The 22536-nt window shown below is 38.1% G+C and overlaps 1 pseudogene; it reads right to left on the bottom strand.

Moving 5' to 3' along the window:
• Positions 1-657: 657 nt before the first annotated feature.
• Positions 658-1010, bottom strand: LOC143407528 (cytochrome c oxidase subunit 7B, mitochondrial pseudogene; annotated as a pseudogene).
• Positions 1011-22536: the final 21526 nt, after the last annotated feature.

Here is a 22536-nt window from a genome sequence, read left to right as displayed (position 1 = left end):
AGAGGGAGGAAGTGGAATGTTCAGAAGACATTTTATACCTGCTGCAGGTCTGATGGCTATGGAAGGAGAGCAAGAAGTCATGGTGGCTAACCTGCTGGTATAAACCAGACTTCACATGTCTACCTACCAATTAGGGTCCAAAGAATGATTCTTCTGGCTTGCTTGCTATTCTCTGGGCAAGACAAGTCTAGAGTGCCCTAGGGACACTGTACATCTTAGATCAATGTGGCTTGGGCTGCATCCTTTGGTAAGAATATACCGTTTTTTTGCTTATCAGAATCCTGGGAGATCCATACATGTAGGGATGGGAATCACAAAACCACAGTGGAGAAGTAAAGATAGAAATTCAAAGGTGAGGGTAGGTATATTGGCTGTGGGAGCAAGAGTTCATGCTGGTAAGAACATGCCTGGCCTCTATCTCTGACACCATGATCATTCTGTTACTGTTTGAATCATGCAAGTTCAGGGGAGACCAATATTGAAGTTGATGTCAGTTAGTCAAGGCATTTTATCTACAAACTGAGGCTTTAAAAAATTAATGATTCAGGTGTACTTTATTTCTTCAATATGCCATATTTAATAGATATATAGTGCTTTTAGTTGACACCAGTTATGAGTTGGTTTTGAAATTCAATATTACATCAGCTGGCATGATAATTAATCTTTCCATTCCTTTGGGGTGACTCTGCCAACAGGTGACAGGTTCAATGGAACCTGTGTTGCTTTATATGTCCATACAGTAATATAGAAAGTGGCTCCACTAGTTAATACAGCATTACCATAGTTGTCATGGAAATCAGGTGTGTGTTTCTCGGGCTCTGCCTTGCCATTTTTTGCTGAATGCTTCAAACTTGGAGACAATTTAGTGCATTTTTGACAAGGGAAATGTTGTGGAACTGAAAAGAGAGCTGCAGCAACTGAAGCTGCTGGTTTGGTGCAAATTCACTCCAGATACCTTTTGAACTGAGACTTTTTAACAAATCTATGATACAAAAATCTTCACCCTTCATGCCTATTCTCCTATGTTCATCCATATGTCTTTTTCCTAGATCTCTTATCTTCCAGCCTTTCCCTTACAGATCTCTGAACAAAAGGTCAGGCCATTGCCTGCTGGCCAGGGATATGGCTATTTTCTCATCTTGAGCCATGTCTCCATCCACAATGTGAATGGCCAGGAGCACCACTCACAGCTCTGTCCACTTCTACTTCAGCTGATTAGGTGAACACCTGCTCCACATGACTATAATTGCAAGTTGAAAATGAGGAGCTCTGTGTCAGTGTCTGGGTTATCTTCTCATGGCCAGCCTATTTATACCCTCTGGTCACACTTGAGTTTTATTCCAGATGTATCATTTCTATCTTATGATGGATTACTGTTGGAAATGTTGGAGTTCATCACTTGGTATGTTCAATATAATACAGATGATAATAGATACTTGGTAACTTGATACTCCATGGAAAAGTGATTCTGCCATGTTGCCAGACCCTAGTATAGACAAAAATTTGACTATAAGGCATAAAGTTGGAATGTTCTCCCTCCTCCTTTGTTTCCTAGGAGAATTTATGTGGTCTTGGTAATTCTTCCTTTAGTGTCAATAGAATTCATCAGTGAAGACAACTAGACCCAGCAATTCATTGTTAAAAAGTTTTCATTGTGAACTCAATGTTTTTAATATATATAAGATAGTTCATATTTTCTATTTCTTCTTGTAAGTTTTCATAATTAAGGTCTTTTAAGGAACTTGTCCACTTCTAAATCATTGGATTTGCTGACAGAAAGTTGAGCATAATGTTTCCTTATTTGCTTTCTAATGTCTGTAGGATCTATAGTGATGTTCTTTCTTTCAGTCTTGATATGGATATTTGGGTTTTTTCTTTTCTCTTTTACACATACTCACACATACATTGTGTGTGTGTGTGTGTGTGTGTGTGTGTGTGTGTGTGTTCATTTCTTCTGGTAAAATTTTCTTTTGGCTTAATATATCCTATAGAGCAGGTGTATTGGTAAAATATCATCTCATCTTGATTGAAAATCTTCATTTCAAACAAATTTTCCAAAACAAGCATAGAATTCTATTTTCTTTTTGCACTTTAAAGATATCATCCTATTGTCTTTTGACTCACATAACTTGCGAAAAGTAGTCTTCAGTATTTTTTTATTCTTTCCTCTAAACACATTACAGTTGCCCCTCAATGCTTTAAAAATTTCTCTCTTTGTGTTTTAGAAGTTAGATTATAATATGTTTTATCTGCTTTTCTTTGTGTTTATTCTTCTTGGAGTTAGTTGAATATCTTGGATCTATAGATTTATAGTTCTTTATCAAATTTCAAAATGTTTGAGCATTATTTTTACTAAACAATCTTTTTATTTTTAGTAGTTTCTAGAAGCATTAAGCAAATAATTTATTGAACAGTCCATAAGAAAAAAATGTTTTTAAAAAGTGAAAATATTCCAAACATTTTGTCTGGAAATGATTTTTTGCATGTGATACGGGGGGATAGAACTCAGGGGTGCTCTACCTCAGAGCTGCATCCTCAGCCCTTTTTATTTTTTGAGAGAGACAAGAATCTCAATAATTTGCTTAGACTGGACTCTAACTTGTGATCTTCCTGCCTCTGCCTACCTAGTCACTGGGATTACAGGGGTGTGCCACCATGCTTGGACCCCTGGTCACTTTATTTATTTATTTATTTATTTTTACTTCTTGGGCATTATTTATTTTTATTTTTAGTTATACATGACAGTATATTTTCAATATTTGTAGGATCATGAAGTATGTCTTATTCTAATTAGGATCCAAGGGAGTTAAAATCAGCATATTACAGTGACACAGCCACATCAATATTTATAGCAGTACAATTTACAAAAGCTAAGCTAGGTCTCCTTCAACAGATGAATGGATAAAGAAAAATGTGGTATGTATACACAATGGAATATTGCTCAGACATAAAAATGACTTTATGACATTTGCCAATGGATGGATCTGGAAACAATCATGCTAAGTGAAATAAGCCAATCTCAAAGAACCAAAGGTCAAATGTTCTCTCTGATATGTGTGTGCTAACACACAACAAGGAGTGTGGATGGAAAAAAGAAGCTCAGTGTGTGTGTGTGTGTATTTAAACCTGAAGAACAAGTTATATTGAAAATCAAGTGAGAGAGATATTTCAAGAGGACCGAGGTAATCCCCTTCCCTTAGAGGCAGAAAGACCACTAACCCTGCACGTAAGCAGAGTGGAAATGATTAGTGATCCAGAAAGCATATTTCCAATGAAATGTGAGGAAGCTGGGAGAAGTCATCAATTTTTGCCAGGAAGCAGAAAAGATACCCAAAAAAGAATATAGCAAGTAGAATGAGCTTTTTAGACAGGTGTAAATTTTCCCATAGATTTTTGGACCTCATTTTCCAAAGACATTTGATCATCACTTTTCTTGAGTTCCATAATTGCAAATTTGCCCACAGTTTTCCCTCTATTCTTATCTTTCTGTTGACATCTATGTGAAATTCCTAAATCAATACTCATGACACTTTTGCAGAGACAAAAAGAACAACAACAACTGAGTGACCTAATGCATACATTCCAAGCTGAGGTGAACAAGCAATGCTTTGCCTTCTTGTTTCAGTTCTGAGACTGTAAACAAATGTCTTTTTCATGGTCTATTTAGTGTCATGTTTCTCACATTTCTGTGCCTTTGTTGGTGATTTCACTGTTTCAAATGTCCCTCAAGTGTGGTGCTGAAGTGCTGTGTAGTTTTTCTAAAGATAAAAAGGCTGTGATGAATCTTATGGAGAAAATATGTTAGAGAAGCTTCATTCAGGTATGAGTTATAGTTCTGTGGGCCACAGATTCGATGTTAATAAACCAATAATATATTAAATAAAACATCTTTAAACAGAAACACACAAAAAACAAAGTTACGTTTTGACTAGTTGACAAAAATATTGTGACCAGAGTGCTTGCAGGACCCTAAACCTGCATTCCCCACAGGAGAAATGGTTCAATTGTTCATAACTCATTGTATAAAACTTTATAGAACACAACTATTGCAAATCAACTGTATAAACATTTTATTTAAAAGAATGCATGATATAGTAGAAAAAAACACTGGGCCAAAAATTTTGAGACCTCAGTTCTAGTTCTAATTCTTTTAGTAATTAGCCTTCTATCTTCCAGCAGCTATTCTGGCCTCACAGGGTTTCTTCATCTATGAGTGTAGCTCTTTAAATCAGATTATTGCTAAGGCTCCTGAAGCCCTAGCATCCTATGACCTTGAATCATCAGTAATGGAAATTCCCAGTAATAGTTTCTTCCTAAGAAAGTCTCCTCTTTGCTTTATAGACAACCACCCTGCTCCATCTGAGATTAAGCACCATGTTCTATAGAGTGCTACAAAGATGAAATAGCATACACTGATTTAAAAAAAAAAAAAACTGGGAAGTTTTCCCAGGAAAGAGTTGCTTACAACTTTGGAAGTCATATCAAAATAACCCCCACAAGTTAACAGTACATGTCACATTAAGAAATAGATATTAATGAGAGATTTTAAAAGAAAACAGCCACAGTAGGTTTAAACAGGGTGCAGTCTTCTGATGACAGCTTTGAATACAGAGTGCCAAAATGCAGCCAGACTGAGCGAGGTATGGGCGCATTACTAAAAATACAAGGAATAAAGAGAGTACGGTCAGGTGGCAACCTGAATTCACACTCAGGGTTTTTAATATCAGAAGCAAGAAAGTCATTTACAACTCTTAGCTAAAGGATGAGGCTCTCTGAAGTGTTAAGAATACAGGCCCATATGTGTAATGACAGAAGGTGACTATCTTATGTAGAGTGTGAGGGGGCAGGGAGGGGATTGAAACATGAAATGAATTCTCTGTATAATTTGGTTTTTTCTTTATTAGAAAAACATTTATTAATAGTAACTTGAAAATTGGGAGTAGAATTTTTTTGGGAAAAAAATCATTTTTCCCTCAGAGTCTTTGGTATGGACTTTTAATATTGGGTTGTTGGGGGTCTACATTCCATCACGGTCTTTGTACAGGGTAACGCTGTTTTGTAACTCTGAAAATGAGGGTTGCCAACTGGTTTGTATTAGTCATAGTCCTGACAGGAAATAGATGGCAAAAATAAAATTAAAATTATCCCCGGAGGGATATTAAAGGGACTTATGAAAATAGGGTATGGGAAATGACAAGGGATAGTGTGGTCCCCTGGGACTAGTAACAGTGGTGCTTTCACCACCCATGGATAGAAGGGACCTGAAAAGGGTTGGGTTTCCAGATTGTGGGTTTCTAGATCCCAGAATTAGAGTCACGATGACAAGGTGACCTTGAGAGGAGCAGTGATACTTGGTCTGTAGGAAGAGAACTAAATTAACCGATACCTCAATCATCTGATGGCTTGTCTGCATTCCCCATTGAACAACCAGAAGCTAGAGAGTAAGAGATCAGATAATGTAGCTCAATAGGAGGATCCAAAAAGATTCCAGGAAGAATCATCCTATTATATTCAGAGAAGAGGTATTACTGTATCCCCAGTGGATGCCTGAAACTGCAGATAGTCCCAAATCCTAGACAGACTATGTTTTTCCTATATGCCCTGGAGCACTTTACCAAGTACTAGAGCTACTCTGTCCTTCCACATTTTAAAAAAATACATTTATTTATTTATTATGTGGTGCTGAAGATGGAACCCAGTGCCTCACACAGGCTAGGCAAGCGCTCTACCACTGAGCCAAAGCCCCAGCCCCTGTCCTTCCATGTTTTATGCTCTGTTGCCACCTTTGTATCACTACTCTTGCAGTTTGGAGCCATTATTAAGAAAATAAGGATTACTTGAACCCAAGAACTACAGTACTAAGACAGTTAATCCGATAATTGAGATGCTACTAAATGAATAATGAGCAGGTAGTGTAGGAAGTGTGGATTTGCTGGACTCAGAGACAGTTCACGTTCCAGGCAGAACAGTGAGACAGACCCAGAATCCTCATAGTACTCAGATGGCATATCATTTAAAACTTGTGAAATTGTGTATTTCTGAGATGTTCCATTTAAGATTTGCAGACCATGGTCGACCACAGGTGTTTTAGTCGACTTTTTTTTTTGCCACTGTGATCAAAAGAACTGACAAGAGGGAAAGTTTATTTGGGGCTCAGGGTTTCAGAGGTCTCAGTCCATAGACAGCCATTGTTTGTGGCCTGAGGTGAGGCAGAATATTATGGCACAAAGGTGTGAAGGAGGAAAGCAGCTTAGGAAATAGCAATCAGGAATCAGAGAGACTGTGCTCTTCAGGGACAAAATATATACCTCAAAGGCACACCCCCAGAGACCAATGTCCTCCAATCACACCCTATCTGCCTACAGTTAACCACCCAGTTAATCCATTCAAGTGGATTAGTGCACTAATTAGGTGAAGGCTCTCATAACCCAACCATTTCACCTCTTGCACTGTTCCACGTGTGAGCTTTTGGGGACACCACATATCTAACCCTAACAATAGACAACTGAAAGAGTGGGAAGTAAAACCACAGGTAAGAAGGACTGTGTGTTAGTCAAAAAACAAATGGTCAAAGATAGAAATCAATATCTAGCCAAAGTTAAAAATTATCATCACAGAATAACTGTTTTAAAAAGAAAAAATAAATCTGAAATTTTATTCCAAACTGCTTAATTTCTAATTAGTCAGATTTTAATGGGGTAAAATAAATAATTTTTCAGAACTGTCAACTACTAACTTGTTCCTGCTGTCACTGCACCATTTGGGATATTAGACATCCACTTTAACTGGCACTTTTAATACATCACTAATCAGTTTATATGCAAAATAGAAATTCAGAAGAATATTTTTAGTGGCATGTCCTCTAGAAGAAACCTGAAACCTAGAACATACCGTTCTCTCTCAGCTTCAAAAACTGAAAATGGTTAACAGACTGTAGTCATCATTTCAATAATATTAAAAAATAGTCTCTCTATTAGCTTCTCAGGGCTAATGCAACAAAGAACCATAAACTAGGTGACTTGAAACAATATAAATTTATTAACTCATATTTCAAGTTGAAATCAAGGTGCCGGCAAAGCCACGTTCTAGTTGGCCTCTCCCTTGTTTCTTCTAAGCTTCTGGTGGTTACTCTCCATCCTGGCATTGCTTGGTTCAAAGCTTCATTAGTCCAATCTCTGCCTCTATATTCATATGGCATTCTCCCTTTGTGTGTCTCTTAGAAGGACACCAAGTCAGATTAAATCATGAGTCTGCCCTACCTCAGTGTGGCCTCATCTAATCACATCTGCAAGGACATAGTTTTTCCAAACAAGGTCACATTCTAAAGCACTGGGAATTAAGATGTCAAAATCTTTTTTGGGTGGGGGAACACAATTCAACCTCTAAAAGTCTCCATAGACACAAAATAGCAGGCATTAATTGAAGCATTCTTTAATGTAGTTTTGTAGTCTAATGAGAATAGATGTGTTTGGAGTTTCCTCATTTTCCTTCTCTATTTGCCACATTCTTTAAATTCTGTGTTATGTCTGGATCTTGAAGTTAATGTATCATGAGTACTATTCTATGTGATTCAAGAGATTTTCCTTCTTGTAAAAATTTAAGTTTACAATACTGTCATCTCTGGTCAAGACAGAATAACAGAGACCATATTTACACTTCTGTTTGATACACCTAGAACACCAGACAAAACACAGAACACTGTTCATGCATTGGGCCTCAAAAAACAAAAGATCATTATCCTTAGAAGGTGGAACGCAAACCAGGCCAAGTCCTAACTGGCCCAGTTTACAACCTGGAGAGTTTCTAAGACATGGCAAGGAAAAAAGCAACCAGACAAATCAAAGATATGCCTGAGGTGAGGAGAGAAAACTGAGAGTCATGTAGCTGAAACATGCCCTCCCAATAGCCATACCAACTCTCCATCTATTTTTCTATTTATAATTATTTAAAAGTTCTTAATAATTGTTATTAATCTATAAAATTGATATTCTTATGATCTTCATTAATCATTAGTGTGCCATTTCAGTCATTTATACCTCAAGGTATACAGACAGAATTTCAAAATGTAAGGAAATGTCTTTTCTCACTAAATATTATACTTAAAATGCTTACCTATATTTGAAAGTAAGGATCTGGATATAAACAATAATCGGAATGACATGTCTTGTTTATAAGACCACTATGGGACTGATTTGATGTTAAAGAAACTTACTGAAGCACATGATTATTGATCATGAGCAAGTTCAGGGATGCCAGAAATGACATTGAAGTCTCACCTATTTTGACTTCCAATGACTGAAATCAAAACTTATTAGGAAGACTTGGGCCAAATACCAAGATTCAAGCCAAACTTCTCATCTTTCAAAGCTGGAAACAAAAAATAGATATGGCTAAAATTGAAAAGGAAAGAAAAATAAACACATTTCTTTTAGAATTATGACAGTAACAAGCAAAAAACTGAGAAAGAATATTTTTTTAAAGTTACTTCCATAAGAGTTGAACTATGGGTTGGAGACACATTTGTTTTTCATTTTATATATTTCAGTGTCTGAATTTTCATGTCCATGAAAAGCAAATTAAAATGGAGACTTAGTCTGAAGGATTCCTGAGTAGACAAAGCCAACTAGATCTCAGAAGTTATCTTAACCTTGCTTGATATGAAACCATAAACAGAATTTCACTTGGGGCTATTTCTTACATGTGTCTACATTAAAGAAAAACAAAAACTTAAGCTCAAACCAAGCAGAGGCCACCAACTAACTTCCTAGGAACTTTTTCACAGGATAGATCAAGTAAGGAAACTCTAATTGTAACCAACCAAATATTTTCCTTGCTCTACCTTTGAGTTTGTTCTGTAGTCTTCCCCTGATGTTCCTGCAAAGGTACCCAAACCACATCTGTCTTGGAGTTGCCTAATTCATGAGTCACTGTTTGCTCAAGCAAAGTTAAAAAAAAAAATCTTATCGTGCCTCAGTTTACCTTTTAACATTATATTTTCCTTTTATCATACTTTTCAAAGCAGGAATTTTTAAAACATCTTCATGAGAAAGATGCATATGATAGATGTAAGACTGTATGTACTATCAAGCTTATCAAAACAAAATATGAACTTTTTTTTGCTTTTCTTTAATACTCATTTACAGTGATATTACATTATGTTTATAATCAGAAGGAAAAACACTATCTTGAAAATATGTTCTTTTCTCTGATTAGAGCACGTAATTCATAGAACCTGGTCCCTATGCTGAGGAGAGCTCCTCATCTTCCTCTTTTCCTCAAAGCATCTACCATCTGTCTATGTGCCACACTGCCTCAACCAGGCAGGCTTTGAAAACTCAGCTCATCCCTCAGTGGTACCTGGGACCAAACCGTAACATGATTCAGTAACATCATCAGCAAAAAAAATTCCTGAATCATTTTCACCTAAGATAATCTGTCTTGAGATAATAAGCAATCTCAAGTAGGCATTTTACTATTAAATTAATTCTTATTCTCAGACCTCACATTTCCTACATGGAAAATATGAACAGTACCTTCTAAAAATGCATGCTAACTATGTAAATTATGGAAAAGATTTTGAAAATCACCTGAATCTCCATTTTTATGCCCCTCATTTGAATTTCAATTTTTAAAATATTTGACACTGATTGTCTAAAATAGAGATCCTTTATAAAAATGTACAAGCAAACTTTGCTAAGCAGTTTGACTGTCACTTGTAGGCAGCCTTTGTATCATAGCATTGAGGGGGTAAGAATGATTCTCTTTTCTAAGACACTCACTGTTGACTCTCAAATCTTACTGTTGCAGCAATATTCTTGAGAACTGAGTAGTGAAAATGTGAATCCATTAAGTTTATCAATCACCAATACCTAAGTGTAAATCACATTCTATTTCTTTCCAAATGCACTCTCCAAAGTTGACAATGGAAAGAAATTCTGGATGTGAAAGAAAGCTTAGCTGAGGAATGCTAGGTCCCACGTGACACAGGAATACCGGAGGCCTGCAGAGGATATGACCACCCAGGCAAAGGCCATAGATGTGGAGATATACAGGCTTTGCTTGCATAGGGACAGCAGAGTAGAAACACAGACACCTATCACACCAGCCTGGATGCCGGCCTTTAAATTTTGAAAAATCTTGCTGAATGTGGTGGCACACACCTGTGATCCCAGCAGCTCAGGAGGCTATGACAGGAGGATCGTGAGTTCAAAGCCAACCTCAGCAACTTAGCAAGGCCCTAAGCAACTTAGTGAGACCCTGCCTCTAAATAAAAGATAAAAAAAGCGGGGGATGTGGCTCAATGGTTAAGCACCCCTGGGTTCGATCCCTGGTAACCAAAAAACAAAACAAAACTAAACTAAAAATCTAAGCAAGAAACACATGGCTACCTTGCTTGAGCCACTGTTATTTCATTTTGTATCACATATGCAGGCAAACTAATCCTATATGATAATAAGTTATCTCATTTAATCACCCCTATAAGGGTCAGCCATCATATGAGGTAGAGTACGGTTACCTTTAGAGATGCAGAAATTGAGGCACAGAGAAGTTATTTGCCCAAGACAACATTGCTGTAAGAGAGAGTCAATGGGACAAGGATAATAGAAAAAAGTCAAGAAGGGCTGGCATGTTATGGGGTGAGGGCACAGGAATGGGCCCCTAAAGCAGCAGAAAATCCTCTCACAAAATGTACTGTCTTCACTTCACATTTTGTCCAATGGGAATATTGATCCTGAATTAAATAAAGTCTATAGAAACTTATCCCATATTTAAAATTCAGGATCTTAAACCATACAACTTGTACTTTTTTTTTGAAAGGCAGTAAATAAAAATTAGAAACCAAAAAAAGCCAATAGGAAATTTTAGATCAGAGAAGCAGTGGTTCTAGTATATGCTGGAAATTGACAATTCTCTTTAATTCAAGATTGAGAAAAAAAAATGCTCTGTGGTTTTTCTTACTTTTTGAAAATCGACCAATTTTCCTAATATAATGAAGATGGTGGAAGTTTTATTTAACAAAGGATGATCTAGAAATTGCTCCAAGACATTACACTGGATTGAAGAGTCAACTTGGGAATTGAGAAGCATGTATTCTAGGTCCAGCTTGGCCACCGATGAGCCTGAGATGTCAGACATTGCAATTTACACCCTGGCTCCCTGTTTCCTCAATTATTAAGAAAGAACTGGATAACATATTCTAGGGCCCTTTCTAACCCTTGTTGTCAATGATTCTGATTCTGGTTACATTATGTATGAGTGAAGAAAATATAGAGGATATATCCTGAAACTTCACTCCCTGGGTGAGGTTGTTTAATTGATTCTGACTCCCACCCACTTCCAGTGGAGAATAGTAAAAATGCTGCAGATGAATACAGGCTCCTGATTATTTAGGAGCTGCTTAAAAGGTCTTTACTGTAATACTATTTACCATGAGGCCTGAGAAAATTGGAGGGATTAGAGTTATAGTCCTAATAATTTGCCTTTATAGATTTAACCTGAAATAACAGGCACAAAGGACAAATAAAATTAGCAGTTTCCTGGATAATTCCTGGATAAATGCAAGTATTAAATCCCGTTGAAAAAAAAGCAACAAGTCGGTAGCTATGGTTCTAAAGAGACATAGAGGGAAATGGCTAAGGTTACCCTGACCCTAATTAAAGACTTGGCAAAGTTCTGATTCCCGTAGTCGGCCTTGCCTCTGAGCCGTTCTGCTTCGTTTCTCGGAGTGTTAGGTGTCAGAGTGACTAATGTCTTTCTTTGTGGGCAATCTCCCCTATTTGGAACTTTGCCAGGAATCCAGAAATAAGCAAAATGGAATTTTTTTTTTTTTCTCTCAGGAGCCCAAAGAGCAACAGAGAATAAATGGGTACCTAGCTTGTGTCCTTAACACAATCTGATTCATTCTTCCAGGGCCTCTTTTCCACCAGCATCTGTGTGTGAAACACAAAAAGATTCAGAAGCTATAGAGCTTGCCGTCTCGGGTCACTGAAGAAATGAGTCTGTTTCACTGATATTTCAGCATCCTACCAATAGCAGGGCATTTTTATAAAGGAGCAGTTGGATGCTGCATCAGTCCTTATTTCAATCATCATAATGGTCATCCTTATTTTGTATCTTTGCTTCCCAAACTTCCAATCTTGCGCTTCTGTGTTGCTGTCGTTTCACTTTCTCCAATGTTTCTTGAGAATTGCTCAGAAACAATAAACTTTCCCTGTAGCAAATGTCCCCATCAGAAGGGAGAGAGGTTTTGCATCCATAGGCCTGGCAAGGCTTCTGATGCTTTTGTTTCATAGGAAAAAAAATGAATAAATATAATCAACAAGAGCCATTTGCAAGTCTTCACAAAAGCACCCTTCCTCTAAGAGGAAACTTCAGATTTCAGTGGTAATAGAAGCCCCAACTAATTAGCAGAGCTCCTTCTAGGGAATAATGAGGATGGGGACACAGCAGGACTTGAGGAATCGACACTTTGAGGGGACTGATTAAACCCACAAAACCACTCCCAGCTCTGATCATCTGGCAGACCATAAATATCCTTACCCAGTCACTTCCAAAAAACAAGATCCCAAAGACAAATCCACATGAAGATCCACACGTGGCTCTCCCACGTGCCACTTCTCCAAACCTGCCACAGGAAATAGGCAGGATGACACAGGCACAGTCATACCATTACCCTGGATCCATCACTAAAATTATCCAATTGTCTTGCACAGATGGCTTAAGATTTTGAATTCTATGAACCCACTGAGGCTGCTGTTCAGTTCTTGAGCTGCCGCAGTCAACATGACAGGAGACAGATGACAACCTCCCAGTATGGTAGGCAAGTGGACCTGGTGGGGGCTTCCTGCCTGGCTTAGTTTCCCAGGGCTACTGCAACAATTTGTCACAAACCAGGAGGCTTAAAACAGCAGAAATTTATTCTCTTATGTTTTGGAGGTCAAAAGCCCCAAACTGAGATGTTGCAGGGCCATAGTTCCTATAAAGTTCCAAGGTATGATCCCACCTCATCTATTCTGAGGCTGGGGTGTTCCCTGGCCTGTGGCAGCAGCAACACTCCAGCTGCTATCTGCACCTTCACATGGCCTTCTCTGTGTCTGCTCTCCTTGTCTTCTCATATAAAGACGTTGGTCATTGGATTTGAGGCTCAACCTAATTCAAGATGCTCTCATAGCAAGATCCCTACCTAAATACATCTGCAAAAGCTTTTCTTCAAATAAGGTCACACAGGTTCCAAGAGGACATATCTTTTCCCCCCTTGGAGGAGGTATCATTCAATCCATATGTCTATATTATTTTTTTAATTAGGTCTTATCCACTTCATAAACTGGATGTCATTGAAAGTCTTCCTTCTCTTAAAGAAACAGATATGATTTACTAGAAACCCAATTCCATAACCTGGAAGAGTCAGTTGCTCTCCAGGGCTTCTGCACATTCCAGAGTGTGGCAAAGGGACAAGAAGTTCTACTGAATTAGTTCAGTTCATGAGCTGTTGTACTCTATGCCTACGATCTTGTTCCTTTATCTTGATACAGAAACAGAATTTGGTCTATTAAAAATAACTACTCTCATAAAGCTCTGACATAAATAACAGATTGTCTTGAATTATTGGTAATATGGGAGTTAAACATAGGAAGGCAAATCTCTTTAAATTAAAAAAAGAAATTCCTGCTTCAATTCTTTAGCCACACTCCCAGGTGGCTTGCCATTATCTTTCAGTTGCATTAACTTTTTTTTTTTTCCTTTTTCAGCAAGCTCTGTTCTTAAGGGCTCACTTTTTACCCTGGTATCTTATTAAACGAGTTTCCTAGTTTCTGAGAAGAATCCTGGTGTCAGTTAAGACCCTACCCTCCTTATTGGAAATCATTTACAGTCCATTAGAAAAAGTGTTCAAGGTTTTTTTGTTTTGGGGGTTTTTTTTCCCCAAGTTGTGCTTCAAATAGGAATCAGAACTTCTGTGGTAATATTATTTCTAGGGGAAATTCCAGAATGAACTTCACCATATCTACTTAAAAAATTTATTCCAGAGCCGCTATGTAGACAATAAAAAGGGAACAGCAGAAAGGGGAACAACGGAAAGGGCAAAAGAAAGAGTAGGTGTTAGATCAGAGAGAAGGTGCTGCCATGATCACAGCTGAATCTGATCTGTGATTTGATAACATCCAGGGTGCACCAATCCCTCCATGTAATAATATGGAGCCACAAGTCACTTTCTTCCTGCAAACCATGAGCTTCCATACTGAAAACAAATGAACAGCAGGGCAAGCTTGACTCATATGCACTGATACCCAGGTTTCCAACAGCCCCAGACTGAGTGCTAAAAACATAAACCTCAGCACGCAGTTGTTTCTCCAGATAATCACGAAAGGACTAAGAAAAGCATGAAGAAGCAGCTGTTGCCCAAAATGTGAGTAAATTATACAATACCAAGGTCTAAGGCAAACAGGGCCACCGAGGAAATGAGCTTCACTTCCACTTAGTCAACTATTCTGGGATGAGATGATGGAATAAATGGTGTCTGGAAATGAAAAATCTGAATATATAGATGGCATAACTTAATCTTTGAAAAGATGCAGATCTGACTCATGAATATATTTTGAACATCATGCCTCTATTTAAAATCCATCCCATGACTCAAGCCACTGATGTGGATGGAACTATAGACCACGTAAAGATGGAAGAATCAAGTGGCAGACTTCAATGACCAACCTCATTTCCAGAGAAAGTTGGTAAAAAGTTGAAGCAGACATTACAATCAATGCCATTAAGTAGATACTGTGAGCTCACATTTTACCCGTTAATTAACATAACAATCATGACCCCTAAGAACTTCCAGTTTGCCAAACCAGTTACAATATCACAAACTAAACCTTTAAAGAGAAAATTCAGAATAAGTTCTCCATCAGCAAAGCCCTCAGAGAAGTCGTGTATTCTAGCTTTTTGCTATAAGATAAAGACTACATTACACTGCTTCCTAAAGAAGAGGTTCAAGCTTTTAGAAGTCTCCAGGAAGGGGAACTCATGATTACCCTGGATCTAACAGTCCTCATGTTGAATCCAAATTAACATGTGTCCAGGCCTCCCCTGCTGCATCTGTCTCTGTAGAGGGAGAGCAATGATCTTCATTCAGGAAGAGTATTATCAAGCAAACTCTCAACCTCACCCTTAGCCTTTCTTCCTGGACCTTCTTCTCTAATCTTCATTAGCCTCCTGGGAACTCTCTTTTATGTTCTTTACATTTCATTCCTTGAATCCAAATATGAGTATACTCCAAGAAATTTCTATAGGACACCTCAATTAGTTATCATTCCTCATGTCTTCAGCAAAAGGCTAAGAAGTCAGAATTCAGGGACTCCTTGGTTTGGTAAATTCTCTAAATATTTATCAAGTGCTCATGTGTTTAAGGCATAGGTTCTAGAAATGAGAGGCACTGATACTTGTAATGATAAAAAAAGTAGAAACAATCCTGATGTCCATCCACAGGACAACAGTTAAAAGAACTTAGGTACATCCAGACCTACACTGTCACAGACAGGTGTAAAAGGAAGGAGATCTGTGGTATGCTATGAAGAGATTTCCAAGACACATTGCTGAATGAAAAGAACAAGTTGAAGAATAAAAGTAACACAGCTAACATTTATAAGCTCTTGGTGTGTGCACACAAAACAAGGACATTCCAACAGTTAAATGTGTAAAGAAACAAAAAGAGAAAAGATTCAAATAATGCACCCAAACTGCCAAATACATGATCCTGGTTACCCAAGAGACTGAGAATAGAAGTGACAGACAATTAACTTTCTCTGTGTTGCTGAAACTTTCTTTTTGTGGCAAAGGCAATGCATGCGTTATTCAGTAATTAGTAATAACTCTTTGCTATTTAAAGATTAGCAGGACCCCACACTTCAAATTATTCACACAATTGAGCTGAGTCGGGATGGGGGCAACGTAGAGAGAAGCTGTTATACCTACTCCAGAGACGGTAGTACTGCACAGAGGAGCATCTGTGTCAAGGCAGGGACACAGATCCTTATGCGGTGGAACAGAGCATGTCCCTTAAAAAAGGCTTCACAGGGAAGACAGTGTTTGGCATGAGCTGGAAAAAATAAAGAGGAGGCAAATTTCTGGGTATTGAGGATGGAGAATATCGTAAACTGAGAGGATAGCATGAGAAGAGGCTAAAATGCTGGGAGAGATTAAGACAAATAACACTTAATAAGGCAATAGGTAGCCTTAGAAGGTTTGTGAGAAAGAGAGTGATACAATTAGGGCTAAAGCTGAGCAATGTTAAATTCAGCATGAAGAGTACCTTAGACTGAGCACAGGCTGGTCATGGTCCAAGCAAGAAGAACTTCCCAGAAGGGTAGCAACAGAAATAGAGAAAAAAGAGATGTCTACAGAGTTAAGTTATAGGAATTAGGTAAGGGATCTGGCAGAATCAGAGGAGCCAAGGTAGGATGCCCAAAAGAGTATTACTGAAAATTTAAATATGAAATACTTTGAAATATGTCTCCTGAGTAGAGCCACAATATCTGAGAAAGTCAGGAAGAGATGATAAAATGACAGCATGACAGGAACCATCAACATCAAGTGGCTCAGGACGATAATGAGAAGGTTTTCCCAGCTCAGCCTCTCGGTGAGGTCTACAGATCAGCATTCCTTCATAAGCTGTTACACACACATGAGGAGATGGGATTCAAAATTAAGCAAAAGGCATCTAGAATTTTGAACACTCATTAAGAAAGCAGTTTTATGTTTTAAGGGCCAGTTGAATAATAGTTTAAATTGCTCTTACATTTTTGCATGCCTTTTTTGATCTCATTTTCTAGCAATTTAGTTTCATTGTATTTCATAAAGGTCCCAACCCACAATGGATAAAAAGGGGGGGGGAGCTTTTTTTTCTTTTTTTGGCCAAAAAATAATTTGAAAAGTACCATTGTAGAGTATGCTTCACATTTATAGATTTGAAAGTTATTTTTAGGTATTATTTTATCCTGGAAAAATACCTTAAAATAAGCATCAAATCCTGGTTTTCTTAATTTTAGTCAAGGTAAAATTTAGACTTCAGTTATCCCCAAATGCCCAGCACGGTGGCACACACCTGTAATCCCAGTGACTTGGGAGGCTGAGGCAGGAGTACTGCAAGTTCAAAGCCAGCCTCAGCAATTAAGTGAGGCCCTAAGCAACTCAGCAAGACCCTGTCTCTAAATACAATACAAAACAGGGGTGGAGATGTGGCTCAGTGGTGGAGTGCCTCTGGGTTCAATCCCCAGTATGTATGTGGGTGTGTGTGGGTATGTGTCCCCAAGTCATACAAATATTAAGGAATAGGAAATGGGTCCCGATACTTGGGTTTCTGACTCTGAGCCTAAGAGTCTAGTAGCTCATGTGGTATTGCAGTGTGTGCTATGAAATATGAATTGAAATTGTTCTCAGAAGCAAAGTTAAGATACCATTAGACAGAGGGGAAAAGCGCTTCCAACTTTTTTACTTTAGGATTTCAAATGAATTTCAGATGAATCTCTACTTGATTCAACTAATATTTTGAATCAATTACTAATGACTTTTATAGTAGGCAGTATATTTTGGAAATTATCAAACTCCCCCCAAATCTCCCATTTTCAGATCTTTTTTTCAGAGTTTATAGTTAATATCTTTAAGTCAAATTATTTTTCTTACTCTTACTCCAGGCCCAACAAATTTGGATGACATGTCATTATCAAAGACTGTGAACCCTTACATGTTTCCAACAGCACTCAGAATGGTCAGTTCCTAAGAATACAGAATGATGAAGTTCAAATTCTGTTTATTGTCAGAAATTGTGACAGAAAAACAATAGGGTTTTCTAGAGGACTCACCAAGCCTCCTGGTCAATGAAAGAACTCAAATAACATTTTGATGAGCTAAATGTAAATGAACCAGAAACATGTAGATTAAGTTTCTCTTGAAACACAGGAGTCAAAAAAAGGTTGGAGAAAGTACTTGACAAAATGTGCTGAAGGGATCTGTCAAACCCCAAATGTCTGACAGACAGCTGGAGAAATTTGAGGACAATACAAAAACAGATACCAACCACAAAGCTGTCTTAGAACCCATAACAAGGCTACAGAAAACTAGAATGTTCTTACGCCCCTTAAATATTCAAACAAGCCAAACCATTAACTTTTGAAAAACTGATCATCTTTCAAGGAAATCAGTCCTAAGTATGAGCTTATCCTAATGGTTACCAAGACAGAACTCTAAAAAAAGTCTTGATTTTTAAAAGTGCAATTGACTATACAGCTGACAAACATGACCCTAATTTTGACTACTCAATTGCCAAAATGTTGGGAAAGGTAAGCAAAAATCTTTACATGTCACACCTCTATGCTACATGTTGGTACAAGAACAAGAACATTAGTGCAAAAGACTTAAGTATTCAACTTTATGAGATCCATCAGACGTTAAAATATTTTATAGAGTGAACGGTTGGTTTGATTTATACAATAGTGAATTTCACTCTGGTTTTTTTTTTTTTACATGTATATAACAAATTAAAGTTTACAGCTTAAATTATTATAGAGTCTTATTCCATGCTTCCTTGGTTTTTCCCTAGACATATCTTTAGTGGTGGGCACGAAGAATTTGCATCTGCCCCTCAGGTGAAAATGTCTTTTATAGAAATGAGCAAAGAAAATAGAAAAGGCACAAGTAGAAGAATTCACTTGCCTTCTCGAAGATGGTGGTGAATGTGCATGTATGTAGAAGTTATAGATGTGTGTTTTTCTGTGTGTCCTTTGAAGGCAGGGCTCCTGTCTGGCATAGTCACTGCACAGCATTAAGCAAAAAGAAGGGCCTCACATTGAATATTTATGAAAGAATAAAGCAGACCCAGAATAACTCCTATCTATTTTTCTACCCAACAGAGACAGATATAAGGGTGGGCAAATCTGTCACGTGATTGGACACTACCCTTAACAGCCTTTCCTCTCAGAATTCTGAATTCATTCAGAATGTTCCAAGATTTTCTTTCCAGCAAAGTCATTAGAATGTCCAGTGCCAACCCCCATCAGCTTTGTGGCTGTAAGGAAGAAAATGGGACAGACAGCATTTTCATCCATTCATCAGTGTTAACTGCCTTTTAAAAGGGGCTTTCTGATAAGTAAAGCTCCCCAAGCTCACAAGTGCTTAAGCATTTATTTGTAAATATTTAACAATGATAAGGAGATACGTGCAGGTAAGTGGAATCATCCTTCAGATCTTTATGGAGCAAAGAGACGGTCCACCTGACTCTTAAAAACATTCCTCAGGTTTTCGTCTTCTGCCCCTCAGTGTTTCCATGAGCCTCCTTGGATCATTTACCTGCCTTAGTCAACCTTAAACAAATACCAGTTTGCACTCTGGCCTCCAACTTGTTCTTCCAGAATCCTGTGTGTGTGTGGGGGGGGTGCCTGACTTGCTCGCTGGTTTTAGAACTCACACATGGGGACACTAACTTTGGCTTTATGGAAAAAAGAAATCTTTGCAAGTACTACGAGCTGCTTTCTCCCTTAAAGCTATATATAACAGTGTGTGTCTTTTGTCCCTTGTTTTGTCTTTATCTCTGTATTGCTGATTTAATCCATGTATCTTTTGTTACAGAGCAACAATATTAGATTCAATTAGAGAAGAAACAAATCTCCCTCCCACAGAGTCAAGCCTGGTGATGTCGATTTTCAGGGGAAAAACTTGACTAGTGCCATTGAGCATCACAGTGGTGGAACTGCTTCCATCTAGGGCTGTGTCTACACTGCTTGAAAAGGCTCAGCTGCCCATTCTCTGGTTCAGACAACCAAGCAATGAAGTCAAACCTACAGTCAGTTGAACTGATTATGTGACTTAAGTTGAATGGTTATTTGATTGAGCTGATTAATTCAGTCCAAAGCAGCCGTCCTAGGGGGCTCTATGTTGCTCGTGGACTCGGGAAAACAGGACAGACTCGCAGAAGGTGCTCAGCTGTCAGAATGCTGAACCATAGTGCCTGAATGGCCCAAGGATACATTTCCAAAACAGCGACCTCATTCTGAGCGCCCCCAGTCCTTTGAGATCGCTAATCACTGAACTCTGGACACAAGATTATCAGGTACAAACCCCATCACTGTCACCACCTTTGTGACCTTGAGTGAGAGTGACCTACCTAACTACTCTCTGCCTCCAATCAATAATTTGGAACCAGTACTACCTATTATAAGAGGTTGGGCTGTTTGATGGACTGATGAGTTAATATATATAGCACTTGGTAAACAATAAATGTTAGCCATTGCTTTTCTTATTATTATCTAACAAAAGGAAACTTCAGATAGCACCCTTTATAGTATGACTAGAATTCCCCAGTGCCTTGGATGCTTTTTGATTTGAAATTACATATCTCCCAGCAAAAACATTTTAATTTGTCAATAAATATCTTGTTTTTCCAGAGTTCTCCAAACACTTAGAGATATACTAGATATAATATCAACAGAAAGCTTATCTGGGACTATCCTATTGTGAATTTTCATATTGGCTCCAAGATGAAAAGAACTCTTCTTGTGCTGACTAAAACCAGTAATATTTTTAGTGAGATGAAATATGTAGGAAAATAAATATTTTTGTGGGGCAAGCCTGGGGCCGCTGGGGCCTCAGAGCAGAAGTGGCTTCCTGGGCTTGTGCCCTGTGCCGTCTCAAAGGGCCCTGTACTTGGTTTCAGGCTCTGCTATCACCATCTTGAAATTCTTAACTTTTGAACAAAGGGCCCCGCATTTTCATATTGCAGAGGTCCCCGCAAATTATATAGCTGGTCCTGCCTGGGTGTGGCCTAGCACTGGGAGCTCAAATAACATACATTCCACAAATAGAAGATTTTCTGTGAGAAGATATTCATCAAATGTTAACTCAGCTGCTACAATACTTACAGCCACAACTGAAGTTTCCCTGTAGAGACTGTCCCTGCAGGAGCTGCCTCAGATGCCCACAAATGTACCACAGCACAGCACCACACACAGCATCTTCAACAATTGCTCCCCTAGGTTCTCTCAAGTGGTGGGAGGTGATGAGCAAGAAGTACTTGGAGTCATTTCCCTGGGATGCACTGATGTTACCTCTTTATTCAAAAATGTATTTTGGATCCTTGTAAGCACCTACAGGTTTCTTGACACCAAACATTGAATTGACTACTTGGATTTCTTTCCTCCATCCTGGCTTACTCTAGTTCCTGTCTCACTTTGAGGCTCATGACATGGTCTCTGTATTGTTTCTCTATAACGTAAGATAAAAGCCACTGTTTTAGTTGTCTGATTTTTACTGGGTGATTAGTCTAGGCATGATAAGGAGAGGAGCACGTAAAGCATTATTTTATTTGAAAGCCAGAAGCACATAATGTTTATTAATAAAGAGCCTGGTTTACATAGATTTTATTATTATTGAGCATAAAATGGTTTATATTACAAGCAAGGGTGAAATTACTAACTAATTAGCCTGTGAAGATCATGTTTAATGGAATATATAAATCTAGGGTGTTACTTTTTTTTTTTTCAAACCTTAAGGGTCTTATTCATTAAACATGTACATATGTAGTCTTTATGCTGAAATAGGGGATTGTGATATACAATTCAAGGTCGAATGACTAATTTTGTGTTTCCCCAAGTCCAAAATCTCAGTGCTTTAAATTCCTTAACTCTTAAGGGAGGCAGTTCCAATGTCACTTTAATGTGAACCCTGAATTCAACTAAAAATGATGAAAATTAAGGAAAGCAAAGGTGGAAGCATTTATGTGCTAAATTTTCCCCTCTCCCTTTCCCCATTACTACAACTTCAGACTCGCTTAACTCTTCCAGCGGAACTTTGTTTCTATTAACTTAGAGGATTGCACAATCTTTGCAAACACACCATTCTCATATATTTCAGTTAAATTTTGTAATAGCACCATAAAATGTGTCAGGCATTGCAATAAACTATCAGTCACAGGAAGCACAAATTGTATGGGAAAATTACTAGAAGCCATGTCTTAGAAGAAAGAAAAAAAAAAAAAGGAAAAGTCTTCAAAAATTTGGAGAAATCCTAAATGTTGTCTTAAAACGTGTTTGTCGTTGAAATAAAATCAGGATTGTGGGTTTGAAGTAAGACATCAGTCTGAAGCAGTGTAGCCACTTCTTTCCCCTGGAGGAGAGATAACCTCCCTCTTTCCCCAGCCTTTCCACTTCCCAGCAGGGTGCTGTTTTTAACAAGGGGTTGACACTGTAGGGATGTGGGCAAATGTGCACAGCCACGTTTGACTTTCAGAAAGGTTCTTTTTGCATAAAACCTGGAGTAATGTGGGTTTAATGTCTGTTACTCAGTTGATTAAAAGTTGACTTGCACCATATCATGATTCTAGCCTTTTGCTCAGTGCTTCTGGAATATGCTTATTTGAAAGAATAAAGAGGCCTCAGGTGAGGTAGGTTCCCTGAATGGTCCCAAGTTGTTTCATCTGTCCCTTGTTTATTCAAACAGCCTCAGAGTGGCTATAACAAGCAAGCAAGACCAAACCCAAACAGACAAAACAAACAA

The sequence above is a fragment of the Callospermophilus lateralis genome, chromosome 9 (assembly GCF_048772815.1).
Source record: "Callospermophilus lateralis isolate mCalLat2 chromosome 9, mCalLat2.hap1, whole genome shotgun sequence".
NCBI lineage: Eukaryota > Metazoa > Chordata > Mammalia > Rodentia > Sciuridae > Callospermophilus > Callospermophilus lateralis.
This window is presented reverse-complemented; position numbering and strand designations above follow the sequence as displayed.